This window comes from Pristiophorus japonicus, chromosome 13 (genome assembly GCF_044704955.1).
Source record: "Pristiophorus japonicus isolate sPriJap1 chromosome 13, sPriJap1.hap1, whole genome shotgun sequence".
Classification (NCBI taxonomy): Eukaryota; Metazoa; Chordata; class Chondrichthyes; family Pristiophoridae; genus Pristiophorus; species Pristiophorus japonicus.
Window position 1 is genome coordinate 19,358,062 of NC_091989.1, and position 15,044 is coordinate 19,373,105.

Sequence of the window (15,044 nt, forward strand, 5' to 3'; positions counted from 1 at the left end):
CTATATCCCTTTTCACATTTTTTGTGTCCTCCTCACAGCTTGTTTTCCCACCCGTCTTTGTATCATCAGCAAACCTGGCTACATTGTACTCGGTCCCTTCATCCACGTCATTAATACAGATTGTAAATAGTTGTGGCCCCAGCATCGATCCCTGTGGCATCCCACTAGTTACCGTTTGCCAACCGGAAAATGACCCATTTATCCCGACTCTCTGTTTTCTGTTAGTTAGCCAATCCTCTATCCTTTTTATATTACCCCCAACCCCGTGAGCTCTTATCTTGTGCAGTAACCTTCTATGTGGCATCTTATCGAATACCGTCTGGAAATCCAAATACACCACATCAATTGGTTCCCCCTTATCCACCCTGCTTGTTACTTCCTCAAATATCTCCAGCAAATTTGTGAAACATGATTTCCCTTTCATAAAACCATGTTGACTCTGCATGACTGCATTCTGATTTTCTAAATGTCCCACTACTGCTTCCTTAATAATGAACTTCAGCATTTTCCCAATGACAGATGTTCGGCTAACTGGTTTATAGTTTCCTGCTTTCTCTCTCCCTCCTTTTTTAAACAGGGGAGTTTGATTTGCAGTTTTCCAATCTGTTGGGACCTCTCCAGATGCCTGAGAATTTTGGTAGATTGCAACAAATGCATCCACTATCTCTGTATTCACTTCTTTTAAGACCCTAGGATGCAGGCCCCATCTGGTTCAGGGGACATGTCCACCTTTAGTCCCATTATTTTACCTAGTACTTTTTATTTAGTGATAGTGACTGTTTTGAGTTGTCTTTGTTGTTTCGCCCCCCGCCCCCCCCCCCCCCCCCCGCCCCATAGCCCGTTGATTATCTACTCTAGGGATGTTTTTAGTGTCTTCTACTATGAAGACTGATACAAAATATTTGTTCAAAGTCTCTGTCATTTCCCTGTTCTCCATTATTAATTCCCCAGTCTCATCCTCTAAGGAACCAACGTTTACTTTAGCTACCCTCTTCCTTTTAACATACCTGTAGGAGCTCTCCCTAGGTCACCCTAATATGCCATTATGTACAGTATAGAAGCTGCTTAACTCACCACTGACTGGGAATCAAATCTAGTACCTCCATTAAACAACAACTACATGCATTTATATAGTACCTTTAATGTAGTGAAACGTCCCAAGGCGCTTCACAGGAACATTATCAGACAAAATTTGACACCGAGCCGCATAAGGAGAGATAGTTGGTCAAAAGAAGTAGGTTTTAAGGAGCATCTTGAAGGAGAGGGGGAGGTAGAGACAGTGTATTTCCAAGCTAATCAGGGCAGTTCTTCATGGATTGTTATTGAGTTTGTGTCCTCCAGAAATCACATCAGTCAGCAAAAAAACAAAAAGGATCGAAATGAGAACTTTATGACAGGTGATGTGTTGGAGAAGGAATAGCAGCAGCTTTGTATTGTGACGAGAAATACATATTCATTGCCTTTGTAATTAGTTGTCATTCGAGCTATTTACATTCATTGAATGTCTGTTGGGGGAGGAGGCTGATGGTTTAACTGTACCCAGGCTGCTTGCAGCAGCACCTTGGAATATAATCCTGCCACAATTTGAAGAAATAAAGGCAGAGCAGAAAGGTTAGAAAGTGTTTAGCATGCGGTAACAGTAAATTCAGAGTTAATCACAATTGCAATGGCTTACAAAGACACAGCAGGGCTTCTATGACTCTCCTGGATGGACAGTCCTTGGCCTGGTGCGGCAAACCCTCTTTGAACTTCAGTGACCCCTTCACTCTTGGAAGATCATAAGAACTGAATGAGTTATTTTGTTAGTTGGGATGGGTAACTAGATGTCATTACAGATTCTCAGAATGGCTTGACCTGATCTGACTCTCGAGTGAACAAATTGGAAGCTTGTCCTCCTCACTCAGCTGTGGCTCAGTGGGTAGCACACTCGCCTCTGAGTCAGAAGGTTGTGGGTTCAAGTCCCACTCCAGGGACTTGAGCACATAAATCTAGGCTGACACTCCAGTGCAGCACTGAAGGAGTGCTGCACTGTGCGAGGTGCCACCTTTCGGTTGAGACGTTAAACCAAAGCCCTGGCTGTTCTCTCAAATGCATGTAAAAGATCCCATGGCAATATTTAGAAGAGCAGGGGAGTTATCCCCGGTGTCCTGGCCGATATTTATCCCTCAATCAACATAAAAACAGATTATCTGGTCATTATCACATTGCTGATTGTGGGAGCTTGCTGTGCGCAAATTGGCTGCTGCGTTTCCCACATTCCAACAGTAACTACAGTCCAAAAGTACTTAATTGGCTGTAAAGCACTTCAAGACATCCAGTGGTCATGAAAGGCGCTATATAAATGTAAGTCATTTTTTTTATTTTAAACACAATTCATTACGAAATTTGTCATGATTCTCGCCTAATGCCGTCTCCAACATTTTAGATCATTGGTACTAAACCCTCAATCAGACGCACAGTGTGACATATATAGGTTATTCATAGCCAGTCATTTCATGCTAGGTGCTTCTGACCCACAGCCTGAAACTTAAACATTTTCCAATCTACATGGTTCCCTTACCAAACAATTAAACTCATATTGGCCTGAGGTTCTGTTTGCTTAACATTAGATATTGTGGCCTTAGTGGAACATAGCTACACCTGAACAAAAGAAGGAAACATTGTGCATTCTATGGAATAATAATATTCCTGACCTTAGATCATCCAACCACCACAGGGTTTCCATCAGTAAGACTGTTTGAACATGTTGACCCATTAAAAGGAAGTAAACTGACCTTGTTATCTTTGGCGGCACTGAAACGACCAATTCATGCTTCAGTCGAAGCAGAAGCTCACTGTCCTAGAAATTGGTTATGGGCCGTTTTCGGGGCAGAATGGTTGGTGCGCTGGGAATGCGTGCTGGAGGCCAAAGGCCCAACAGACGACCGGAGGTATAGCTCAGGTCTCATTGGCATTTTTCAGGCGTGCTGCAACCCACAGTTGTGGTGTGAAGCTGGGAGGAAAAATATTGATCTTGTGGCGGCCTCCAGAAGTCCCTTTATGGACCACTGGTTAGGCCGCAGAAGGAAACAACTATCTGAGCAGATCAGGCCTGTAGCTCAACGCAAACGCATTTCCGGGAGTGGTCCTAAAACAGGCATCAGGCCCCCTCATTAACATATGCAAGGAATATTGGAACAAGAGGAGGCCATTCATTCCGTCAACTTATTCCATCATTCAGTTAGATCATGCCTAATCTGTACCTCAACAACGTTTACCCGCTTTAGCTCCATATCCCTTGATGCCCTGGCCTAACAAAAATCTATCGATCTCAGTCTTGAACTCTCCCTGTCCCAGCCTTATGGGGAGATATTTCTAGATTTCCACTACCCTCTTTGTGGAAAAAGTGCTTCCTAATTTCACTCCTAAATGACCCAGCTCTCATTTTAAGCTTTGCCCCTCTTGTTCTGGATTCCTCCACCAAAGGAAATAGTTTCTCTGTATCAATTCCCTTTATCATTCTAAACATCTTGATTAGATCACCCCTCAGCTGTCCAAATTCAGAGGAACAGCACCAGGGTCATTATACAAGGGCACAACACCTGTTTTAGCTGGCCCTCCAGGGACGTCTGAATATTGCCAGTCTCAGTATAGCGCCTGACGTATTTCAGACCCCCTTTGGGGAGCAGGAGACAGCACTGGATATTGGTGCATTTTCCCCCTGTTCAATGCCCTAGACACGTACACAGTGGCGTCCAACTTCAACCCACTGTGCCTTCTGGGCATTCCAATCAATCCAGTCTGTATCAGAATTGTGATGCAGTGATGTAGAACATTATGCTGTCACCTCTAGAAACCAGGCTGAAGGGTAGGTATCTTTATAACGCTCCATCTCTATCGCTCTCCTTTCTCTCTCTCAGTACAGTTCTTAATGCATACAAGTCAACACACGGAACTATTCTATAATTGCCCACACTGAGGGGTCAAGTTTCGGCCGCCCGCGACAACGGCGCACATCGGAGAGTCCCGCCTAGTTTATAGAACAAAAATTGCGGCGAATATTTACCTCGCGATTCTCAGATAGCTGTCGGCCCAATTCCACCCTCGGCGCCGCGCAGCAGGAGCAGCTGGGGGCGGAGCTACAGCCCTGCGCCGAAAACAGTGCCGGCAGCTCCGCGTGTGTGCGGTAGCTGCCGGCGTCCTGTCTCCGGGGCGACGACCCTCTCCCAGGCCGAAGGGACGTCGCCCCTACCCCCGGCCGAGTGGCGTGCGCAGCTTATCTTAGCGGCGGGGCCCGCCCACCGGGCCTCTCGCTGGTGGCGGGTCCCGCCCGAAGAACTCCTGGTAGCCGGCATCGTCGTCGTCGTCAGCGGGGCCCGCCCGCATCTCGCTGGGGCGGGCCCCGCCCGAAGAGACGTCGGCAGCCCGGCATTGGCTGCACGGGGGCCCCGCCCGAAGTCCTCGGCGGGGCCCGGCTTCCTCGACGTCGACGGGGCCCGCCCGCCCTGCATCTCGCTGGGGCAGGCCCCGTCCAAAGAGTCGGCAGCAGCCCGGCATCGGCTGCGTGCGGGGCGGCTTCTTCGTCGTTTTCTCTCTTTCCCCCCCCCATCTTCCTCTCTTCTCCACCCCCCCCTCCCAATCATCTTCTCTTCTCGCCCCCCCCCTCTTCTTCCTGGTGCTGCAGTAGGTGAGTAGAAATATTTTTTTATTTATTGAGTGATTTTTTATTTTTAATTTTTTAATTTATTTGGATTGATTTATTGGTTTATTTATTGATTTATTTATCATTTATTATTGATGGTTCTTTATTTGTAAAAGTGAAGTGTTTAATGTTTGTGAACCCCCTCCCCCCACCCCCCACCCATCTCTCATTCCCTACACCTGATTTTCTAAGTGCAGGCAAGGTTTTTCTGAGCGTACACTTACTCCATTCTAAGTTAGTTTGGAGTAAGTTTTTGCTGCCTAAACTTGCAAAACAGGCGTAAGTGGTCGGACACACCCCCTTTTGAAAAAGAAATCTGTTCTAAAATGAAACCATTCTAACTCACTAGAACTGGAGCAAACTAAATGCCGAGAATTGCAATTTCTAAGATACTCCATTCTAAACTAGTTGCTCCCAAAAAATAGGAGCAACTCAGGCCGAAACTTGACCCCAAGTGGCCATCTTAGTCATGGCACACGGATGGCTGGTGTGGAAAAGTAGGGCATGCTTCTCTTCTGCAACGCACTTCTGGGGTGTAGAAGTGGGAGCAGAATACCTCGAGGGGATCGATAAAAAGAGATTTCTCAAAAATAAAGAAAAAGGCTGGATTAGATTCAGTAAAAGTATACGTTTCTGTTTTTCTGACATGAAGGCACAAAAGCTGAATTTGTGAACACTCCAACAGTATTTAAACTGATAGTTACCATTGAATAAGATCGAAATGGGCTGAATTTACTGTAGCCAGCAAACGAGCGCCGCCCGCCCGTCATTAGATTTGCCCTTACCCGTTTATTTTCTGACCTTTTGCGCTGGAAGTTGCTGTAAACTAGAGAGTGAAATGGTGCAGCGCCCCCTACAGGACACCTGGGACCTGTGATAGCAGGGCAAACAACTGTGTATCTGCATAACCAATCGGATTGAAGAATTGTTAATGAACAGCACAGAGTCTGAGTCAGGAAGTTAGAATAGTGAATTCAATGCCAAATCAGATACAGGAAGTAGAATAAAGATGGGTTTCAGAGAGAGGGAGAAAAGAGACACAAAGAGAAAATTTTTTTAAAATCCAAGTCTCCAACAACAAATAAAATCTGAAGGAATTTTCAGGACCAGAGAGGTTGTTTGGCAGGAATTAAAACTGATCACACCGATAAAAAGGATACATAGAATGAAATGGACAAGCCCTAACTTTCTGTGGTGAGTTTAGTCCATATCTACGATGTAAATACAGGAACTTCTCGAACGGGGGGAGCCAGAAGGCAGGATGCCATTTTTGCAGTTTGCGGAGGGGTGGCGCATCTCGGACAGCAACCTTTGGATATTCTCGTTTATTTGCACTCACCTGAAGTTGTTGCCTGATTTGCACATAAATAACGGTGAGTGCCATTAGCCTCACCATTATTTTTACAGTAACTTTTGTCCCATTTTGTTTCTATATGGTGTCTTTATGACTATAGTGATAATTTGAAAAATGAAAATAATTGACACTGACGCTGTTTGACTGTGCTGACAGGGGACTGAATGACAGAATTATATTTCCTTACTGATTTAATTCACATGCATGTTCAATATTTCTGATATACCAACCAGATTTAATGTTGCAAATAATGCAACATTAAATCTCAGGTTCCCCCCTACCCAGAAAATATAAATATAAAAAGGCAGGCAGAAAGACAGTTTTAATTCTTCATCACAGTAGGTTATTTTGATGAGAGTCTGCTGTCCTTGGTTTAAATGCCTTATGTTGATATTTCAATGTGAAATTTGCAATTAGAATAACACTTCAAACTAGCCCTGTAATATTTTGTTCTTCTCAGCTGAATGTATTTGCAAAACAACCCAGTAAATTTGCTCTAATTTATTTGCAATGCCAGAATATTCCATTTCACTGTCTGTGCGCTGAATTATAAGCATATATTGCCGCTGTTGGTTCCACATGTAAATAAGCTGTACTTTCAATGTTTGACATCGTAAAATATCACCAATCAATGTTTTCCCGTATTATGGTATTTAATGCATCTGAATATTTCATGCAGCCCTTGAGGATTATCTATATTTTGCAGGTTAAGACAAATGAAAGCACATCTTATGATTACAACTATATTGTAATTCTTCCCCTAATGATGTAGAGAAAGATAACATCGGTCTCGGCCTCCGCATCAAGTGTTAACCCACTTGCTCACCCAAACATGGATTTACCATTAAACGCTGTGCACGAACAGCACGATCATGCAGGTTTTTATGACTTGTAAACCTGGAGGTTATAATTTGTGTGCCGATCATAAAATAATACAGCAGAAACGGAGGCCATTCGGCCCATTGTGCCTGTGGTGGCTCTTTGAAAGAGCTACCAATTAGCCTCACTCCTCTGCCTTTTCCCCACAACCAAACAAAATTTTCATTTGCGTGCAATCTTTTACTGCTCAGCACTAAAGTTAGGGACGTCAGTTATTGAGGGCAGCAACCCCCCCTATAGTTCAGTTTCTGCAGAAGCTGAGAGCTATATTTCTGTTTGTGCTGCTTTCTTCGCTATTGGGAAGGTTCAAACAGCAACAACAAAAATCCAAACTGCTCCCGTTTTGCGCATAGTTAACAGACAAGAGCAAGAAGGAGTAGGCAGCTCACTGCATTGTACTCTCACTCTCATACGCTGCAATCACACTTTGGCCCTACAGATGTCAGCTTGTTTCAGTGGGTAAACTCTGGTCCTCGAGTCGACGGTGTGGATCTAGCCCGATCCCAGGACCTGAGCGTGCAGCCTAGGTTAACACTTCAGTGCAGTACTGAACGAGTGCTTCAGATGAGACATTAAATTGAGGCTGACTGCCTGCTGGTGGATGTTCAAGATCCAATGTCGCTATTCAATAGCGAAGTCCTGCTACAGCTGTACAGGGCGTTGGTGAGACCACACCTGGAGTATTGCGTGCAGTTTTGGTCTCGTATTTAAGGAGGGATATACTTGCATTGGAGGTAGTTCAGAGAAGGTTCACGAGGTTGATTCCTGAGATGAAGGAGGTGTCTTGTGAAGAAAGGTTGAGTAGGTTGGGCCTATACTCATTGGAGTTTAAAAGAATGAGAGGTGATCTTATTGAAGTATGAGAGATTCTGAGGGGTTTGACAGGGTAGATGCAGAGAGAATGTTAACCCTTGTGAAGGAATCTAGAAATAGGGGGCATAGTTTCAGAATAAGGGGTCACCCAGAGATGAGGAAGAATTTCATCTCTGAGAGTCATGAATCTTTGTAATTTTTAACCTCAGAGAGCTGTGGAGGCTGGGTCATTGGATATATTCAAGGTGGAGATGGACAGATTTTTGAACAATAAGGGAGTCGAGGGTTATGGGTAGCAGGCAGGGAAATGGAGTTGAGGACAAGATCAGATCAGCCATGATCTTATTGAATGGCGGAGCAGGCTCGAGGGGCCAAATGACCTTCTCTTGCTCCGATTTCTTATGTTCTTATGTAAAGAGGAAAATAGAGTTATTGTAGTGTCCCAGCCAACACTACCCCCCCGCCCCCACCACCACACGACAATCCGATTAATTGACCGTTGATCTCATTTCTGTTTGTAAAACTTCTCTGTACACAAAATGGCTGCCCACATAACAACAGTCATTGCAATGACATGCAAACCGCGATCCTGACCAATGGATCCATCACAGACCCAATCCACGTCCGAACCAGTGTCAAGCATCAACGCTCATTTCGATCTTCCTTGCTGCAATGCTACATCTCACCCTAAGCAAGCTCCCCGCCGGAGTGAAGCTAAATTATAAAACAAATGGCAATCTGTTCAACCTCTGCCGCCTCCAGGCTAGATCCAAGGTCGTCCCATCCTCTGTCATTGAACTACAGTACGCAGTCCATGTCTCTGAGCCATATAGGAGTGCGGGTATCACTACTGCCATGTAGACCATGAGTTTGGTGCCGGGTTTGAAGTCCTGGTCTTCAAACACACTCTTCCTCAGGCGACTGAAAGCTGCGCTGGCGCACTGAAGGCGGTGTTGGACCTCGTCGTCGATGTCTGCTCTTGCTGACAGCAGGCTCCCGAGGTTTGGAAAATGGTCCGTGTTGTCCAAGGCCTCGTCGTGGATTTTGATAAGCAGGGAGGGTGGTGCTGTGTGGTGGGATCAGGTTGGTAAAGGATCTTTGTCTTACGGATGCTTAGCGTAAGAATCAAGCTCTCGTACGCCTCGGTGAAGGTGTTTCACTATGCACACTCGGAGTCCGAACTCCAAGCCATTGTCAATGCATTCACACCAACCTTCCCTTGCACAATGCCACCCATACCTGGCCAAAGAACTCAACAACAACTGCCATTTTTATAATGTTCTTTACATATTAGAACAAGGGATAGAGGAAGAGACCAAGTAAGAGAGGGGGGACATAGGGGACGAATGGAACGGGCCAACAATTCTTTTTTTTTTAAAAAAGAAAGTTTTGAAGAAAGAATAGCTGTAAGGCAGAGCGCTAGAAAGTTCCAACGAGCCTCCGATGGGGTCATGCGGGACGAGCATTGATCGCAAGTTACAAGAGCGGAGACATACAGCTGGAGGAGATAACTCTCAAAAGATGGGGCGAGACCACGACATGATTTGAAAATGAGGACCAGGATCTTAAAACCATAGTATGTCCATGAGTAACACACCACCTGAACCCAATCATCATCATCATCATAGGCAGTCCCTCGAAATCGAGGAAGACTTGCTTCCACTCTAAAAGTGAGTTCTCAGGTGACTGAACAGTCCAATATGGGAATTAGTCTCTGTCACAGACAGTCGTTGAAAGAAAAGGAAGGTGGGGAGTCTCGTTTGCCGCACGCTCCTTCCGCTGTCTGCGCTTGCTTTCTGCATGCTCTCGGCAACGAGACTCGAGGTGCTCAGTGCCCCCCCGGGATGCTCTTCCTCCATTTAGGACGGTCTTTGGTCAGGGACTCCCAGGTGTCGGTGGGGATGTTGCATTTTATCAAGGAGGATTTGAGGGTGTCCTTGAAGCATTTCCTCTGCCCACCTGGGGCTCGTTTGCCGTGTAGGAGTTCCGAGTAGAACGCTTGCTTTGGGAGTCTTGTGTCAGGCATGCGAACAATGTGGCCCATTCAATGGAGCTGGTCGGGTGTGGTCAGTGCTTCGATGCTGGGGATGTTGGCCTGATCGAGGATACTAACATTGGTGCGTCTGTCCTCCTAGGGGATTTGCAGGATCTTGCGGAGACATCGTTGGTGGTATTTCTCCAGCGATTTGAGGTGTCTACTGTATATGGTCCACGTTTCTGAGCCATACAAGAGGACTGTGGGGGATGGATGCACAATGCCAACTAACTGGGTGATGCTTAATGTTAAAGTTTATTAATAAACAGTATCAGATCTGAAATGCTTTATTTCTGATAACTCCATGCTTGCTTTTTGCCGGTATAGCAGGGGAGCAGAGATTTTCACCACAAAGTTTTGACTAACTTTGAAATCTGCCTTGCCCTTGGTCATGAAAATTTTGCATACATGAGTTTCAATTTGACACTGATTTCTGTTAATTTTTCATTCTTTTCTTTGAGGTTATTCATAAATATTTATAACAGGTCATTCTGGCTTGTACAAGCAGAGGGGAAAGATTCTGTTCAAAATTTGATGGATGATTCCAGTGATCATATCACATGATGAACGATGATAGAGTGAATATAATTGGCCTTTCTACCCAAAGATTTCGTATTTAGACTTTGTTCTCGATTGTAATTATCTGAACAGCCTTATTTTCTATCAGATATGCATTTTAGGTAAACGGTGGCTCCAAGTTATAAGGGATTTTATATGTAGACAGCGTCCCTTATCGCTAAGTAAACCAGCATTCTTATGTCAGGAAAAGACTTTGCAAACCAAATGCACTAATTTATTTGGCATTTTCTCTCCACCTCTTCTGGAAAAGAAAGATCTGCATTTTTAAAGCACTTTATCATATCTCCCAAACTTCCAAAAATGTTTCAACGTACGGCATGCAAAAATGATGGGCAGGAAAAGATTGGTCCATCAGTCCTGCCCCATGCACATGATGGCTGGAGCATCATGACTAGACACTTACAACCCATTCCCCCACAGTTGTGTAATCTCCTAGAAGAGGCAAACAAAGAGATAAACCCAATAAGGGGAAAAATACTCTGGGAAAATTCCTGCCCGACCCCCTCGGGTGACCGTAACCAGTCCGGGAGATCACACGGACCATGTGTTATCGGTAAAACCACTTGCCTTCTATATGATGGTAATTCTGCCCCAGTCTAGAACTGATCCAGCTCACTCGTGTTTCACATACAATTAATTATTTTGAAACGTAGTGACTATTGTTATATAGACAAAAGTAGCAGCCAATTTGCACATAAGCAAAATCCCAATAAACTGTAATTGGATGAGTGACTTAGTACTACTCTGGAGTGTCTGCCAAGCTTGTGTGCTCAAGTCCTAGAGTGGGGAGCATTGTTGGCCAAAGCATGGAAAAAAACTCCCAGCTCTTTGAATGGTGTCATGGGACCCTTAACATCCATGTGAATCACAGGAACAGGGTATTTGGACCTTGGTTTATCTCACCTGATGGAGGCCACATCCAACAGTACTCCTGCAGTACTGCGAGAAAGAATAAACTCGCATTTCTATAGCTGCTGTTCTGTCATTTAGTTAGATCATGGCTGATCTGTATCTCAAACCTATTTACCCACCTTTGCTCCATAATCCTTTACTTAACAAAAATCGATTGATCTCACTCTTGCAAATTTCAATTGACCCAGCATCCAGAGCGTTTTGGGGGAAGAAAATTCCAGATTTCTTCTACCCTTTGTGTGAAGAAGTGCTGATTTCACTCCTGATTGGCCTATCTCTAATTTTAGGAGTGAATATTTGTACTAACGCTTTTCTCTTCCTTCTGTGCTTGCATCCTCCTGACCTCCCACCCAGAAGTGGGGCCCAAAACTGGATGTGGGGCTCCACAATTGGCCACATTGATCCTGAATTGTACCACGTTGTCTGGTTGGGGAGGGGTGCACTTGCGCTGGGGCAAGGGACTTCGGCTGGGGGAGTCAGCATTTGCGCTAGGGTAAGGGACGTTGGCTGGGGGAGTCAGCATTTGTGCTGGGGTAAGGGATTTTGGCTGGAACTTCGGTGGCTTTTGCTGGGTTGTTCAAGATCTGTTCTCTCTGGCTTCTGAAGTCAGAATGGATCAAATTACAATTTGCAAAGTCAGTCAGATCTTGGGCTGGGCGGTTCCATTTACACATTCCAGAGAAACTTCAGGGTGTGGCTTATCCGCCAAGGGGACCAATTAGCAATAGGCCATGTGATAATGGCGAGCCAATCAGAGACATGGTGGCCATTTTATTAATACAAATAGACACATCCTTAAGATTAGGCCTCCCTTGTTCTGGATTCCTCTACCAGAGGAAATAGTTTCTCTTTATTTACCCTATTGAATTTTTTATCATTAAAAAAAAAACCCTCAATCTTTTATAGTGAAGGGAATATAAGTCAAATGTATGCTACCTGTCCTCATGATGTAATCCTTTAAGCCCTAGTTTAATTCTTGTGAAATTGTGCTGTTCTTCCTCCAAGGCTAATATATTGCAGTATTCCAGATGTTCTATACAGGAGAACTCCCTTGCTTCTATTTGTCTAGCGCCATAGAATCTTCTACATCCATCTAAACCCGTCGATAGCACCTTGGTTTAATGGCTCATCCAAAAGGTGGCACATCTGTCAGTACATAAGAACATAAGAAATAGGAGCAGGGGTAGGCCATTTGACCCCTCGAGCCTGCTCCGTCATTTAATAAGATCATGGTTGATCTGATCGTGGACTCAGGTCCAATTCCCTGCCCGCTCCCCATAACCCTTTACCCCCTTATCGCTCAAAAATCTGTCTATCTCCACCTTAAATATATTCAATGACCCAGCCACCACAGCAGAGAATTCCATAGATTTACAACCCTCTGAGAGAAGAATTTCCCCGTCATCTCAGTTTTAAATGGGCAGCCCCTTATTCTAAGACTATGTCCCCTAGTTTTAGTTTCCCCTATGAGTGGAAATATCCTCTCTGCATCCACTTTGTCGAGTCCCCTCATTATCTTCTATGTTTTGATAACATCACCTTTCATTCTTCTGAACTCCAATGAGTTTAGGCCCAACCTACTCCACCTATATTCATAAGTCAACCCCCTCATCTCAGGAATCAATGTAGTGAACCTTCTCCGAACAACCTCCAATGTAAGTATATCCTTCCTTAAATACGGAGACCAAAACTGTACGCAGTACTCTCGGTGTGGCCTCACCAATACTCTACAGTTGTAGCAGGACGTCTCTGCCTTTCTACTCTATCCCTCTTGCAGTAAAGGCCAACATTCCATTTGCCTTCCTGATCACTTGTTGTACCTGCTTACTAACTTTTTGTGTTTCATGCACAAGGACCCCCAGGTCTCTCTGTACTGCAGCACTTTGCAATTTTTCTCCATTTAAATTATAATTTACTTTTCTATTTTTCTGCCAAAGTGGATAACTTCACATTTTCCAACATTATATTCCATCTGCCAAATTTTTGCCCACTCACTTTACCTGTCTACATTTCTTTGCAGATTTTTTGTGTCCTCCTCACAATTTGCTTTCCCACCCATCTTTGTATCATCAGCAAACTTGGTTATATTACACTCGGTCCCTTCGTCCAAGTCATTAATGTAGATTGTAAATAGTTGAGATCATCCTTCAGCATTCCTTCAGTACTGCTCTGTAGTGTCAGCCAAGTTCATGTGCTCAAGTCCTAGAGTGGGGCGTCTGACTCAAAGGCAAGAGTGCTACCAACTGAAAGTGATGACTTGCTGAAGTTTCAGCAAGTTAGGATCAGCAAGATGATTTGCATCTTAACAGATAGACAGGGAAAACACTTAAACAAAATGTTTAATTAACGCTGAACAATTTGCATTTTCCCTTCTGTTGATTTCTTTAATTTCAAAAAGCTGTGACGCCATCGTCCATGGAGCAGGCTTTAGGAACTTTCTGCGAAGGTGATGATTTAAGAGGGGTAGAAGTACTGTGAAATGGGCATTTGATGCAGTGCTCACCTGTGATGGTCAGGATGTGGTATTTTTTATTAATTTTTGGGGTGTGGGCGTTGCTGGTAAGGCCAGTATTTATTGACCATCCCGAGTTGTCCTGCAAGGATGGTGTTGAACTTGCATCTTGATACAATTGATGAGCTCACTCGGCCACTTCAGAGGGCAGTTAAGAACAATCACAGACCAGGTAAGGACGGTATGTTTCCTTCCCTAAAGAACATTAGTGAACCCGTTTTTAGGACAATCCGCCAGAGAGTCAGGATAAACGGGTCCTTTTCAGAATGGCAGGCAGTGACTAGTGGAGTGCCGCAGGGCTCAGTGCTGAGACCCCAGCTCTTTGTAATATACATTAACGATTTAGATGAAGGAATTGAGTGTAATATCTCCAAGTTTGCGGATGACACTAAACTGGGTGGCGGTGTGAACTGGGTGGCGGTGTGAGCTGTGAGGAGGATGGTAAGAGGCTGCAGGGTGACTTGGACAAGTTAGGTGAGTGGGCAAATGCATGGCAGATGCAGTATAATGTGGATAAATGTGAGGCAAAAACACGAAGGCAGAATATTATCTGAATGGCGGCAGATTAGGAAAAGGGGAGGTGCAACGAGACCTGGGTGTCATGGTTCATCAATCACTGAAAGTGGGCATGCAGGTACAGCAGACGGTGAAGAAGGCAAATGGTATGTTGGCCTTCATAGCTAAGGGATTTTGAATATCGGAGCAGGGAGATCTTACTGCAATTGTACAGGGCCTTAGTGAGGCCTCACCTGGAATCTTGTGTTCAGTTTTGGTCTCCTAATCTGAGGAAGGACGTTCTTGCTATTGAGGGAGTGCAGCAAAGGTTCACCAGACTGATTCCAGGGATGGCTGGACTGTCATATGAGGAGAGACTTGATCAACCGGCCTTTATTCACTGGAGTTTAGAAGGATGAGAGGGGATCTCATAGAAACGTATAAGATTCTGACGGGACGGGACAGGTTAGATGCGGGAAGAATGTTCCCGATGTTGGGGAAGTCCAGAACCAGGGGTCACAGTCTAAGGATAAGGGGTAAGCCATTTAGGACTGAGATGAGGAGAAACTTCTTCACTCAGAGAGTTGTTAACCCGTGGAATTCCCTGCCGCAGAGAGTTGTTGATGCCAGTTCATTGGATACATTCAAGGGGGAATTAGATATGGCCCTTACGGCTAAGGGGATCAAGGGGTATGGAGAGAAAGCAGGAAAGGGGTACTGAGGGAATGATCAGCCATGATCTTATTGAATGGCGGTGCAGGCTCGAGGAGCCGAATGACCTATT

The 15,044-nt window shown here is 44.8% G+C and overlaps 1 protein-coding gene and 1 long non-coding RNA gene across 3 annotated transcripts in view; one reads left to right on the top strand and one right to left on the bottom strand.

Moving 5' to 3' along the window:
* Positions 1–15,044, top strand: part of exoc4 (exocyst complex component 4) — a 617,734-nt gene that overhangs the window by 598,577 nt on the left and 4,113 nt on the right. The gene's annotated exons all lie outside the window — the stretch shown is intronic.
* Positions 1–15,044, bottom strand: part of LOC139278431 (uncharacterized) — a 133,642-nt gene that overhangs the window by 72,350 nt on the left and 46,248 nt on the right. The gene's annotated exons all lie outside the window — the stretch shown is intronic.